Here is a 1,277-nt window from a genome sequence, read left to right as displayed (position 1 = left end):
CTCCAGGCAATTCTCTGGAATTGTCTTGCGTCAGAATCACTGGAGGCAATCGGTTTTCCAGGTGATTCTGATGAAAGGTGTTGTAGGAAATAAAGTGTGGTTGACAAAAATGGCATCAGCAGTGGACTGGACAATACCCTAAGACTTGTCTTTATCACCCGTTGCCGTCAAGTGGATTCCCACTCTATAGGGCAGAGTATAGCTGTCCCGTATAGTTTCCAAGGAGCACCTGGTGGATTAGAACAGACAACCTTTTGGTTAGCAGCTGTACCACTTAACCGCTTAGCCACCAGGGCTTCCAAATTGTATATGCCAATCAGAGATAAGACTGCTTTGTTTCAGTGTTTTGTCAATAAACAATAGTCACTGCTGATACTCGAGGAAGTATCTTTCTAGTTTCTGCTTGGTACTACCCTATTCTCGAATCTTCTGCCCGAATAACCTTCATCCAATAGATTAATTTTATTGACTCAGTTTCTTTTGACAAAGCTAAAGTTTGAAAACCACTGGGTTATTATAGATTTGCTCTAATCTACGAGGTAGATACACCCTAGGGCCCAACCTCTGTTGTTTGGGTTTCCTTTCTTAAAATCAGCCCTTCCACAGATAAACTGGGTTGGAGGATGGGAACTGGAATCCATCACATTCTTTGCCCTCTCAGAACCTTCAACTTTGATCACGCTTCCCGCAACTGACTTTTATTGTATCCTGAAGGTCTGAGTTTACATTTCCATTCCATATCTCAGTCCTCTGAGTGTTTGTTTCGTTCATAACACTCCCTGCACTCCTCTTTGTTTACAACCAATTTACTCATTAGTGCTTGTTGATCATCTGCCTCCTCGAGGGCAAGGACTACAAAGTTTTGTTTACTGCGGTAGTCCTAGCCCTTTCAGGTAAGCTTCACGAAGACCAAGGCCGTGCAGCTAACTTCTAGCCTAGTGCTCGGCACGCTGAAAAGCGCTCAGTTAAGATACGCGGAATGAATGAGCGAACAAGGCGAAAGAGAAACCGTCTCTTTACTAAAATGGCAGGTCCGGCTCCCTTTACCAAGATGGCCGCCGGCCCGCGTGGATGGGAGGCGGGCACAGGGGGCGGGGATAGGATGGAGGCGGGGCGAGGCTGGAGCCGTCAGGTGTGGCCCCGCCCTGCCCGCCCCTTCCCCCGCTCGATTCCGGATTGGTCCGGTTCCAGGGCCGCAACCCGGCGGCCGTGCCGTGGGGCCGCGCCGGGCGCTCGCCACTTCCGGCGCGCTGGGGCTGTTGGTTGGGGGTGGCCGC

This window comes from Trichechus manatus, unplaced genomic scaffold (genome assembly GCF_000243295.1).
Source record: "Trichechus manatus latirostris isolate Lorelei unplaced genomic scaffold, TriManLat1.0 scaffold00170, whole genome shotgun sequence".
Taxonomy (NCBI): domain Eukaryota; kingdom Metazoa; phylum Chordata; class Mammalia; order Sirenia; family Trichechidae; genus Trichechus; species Trichechus manatus.
Note: the sequence above shows the minus strand (reverse complement) of the source record.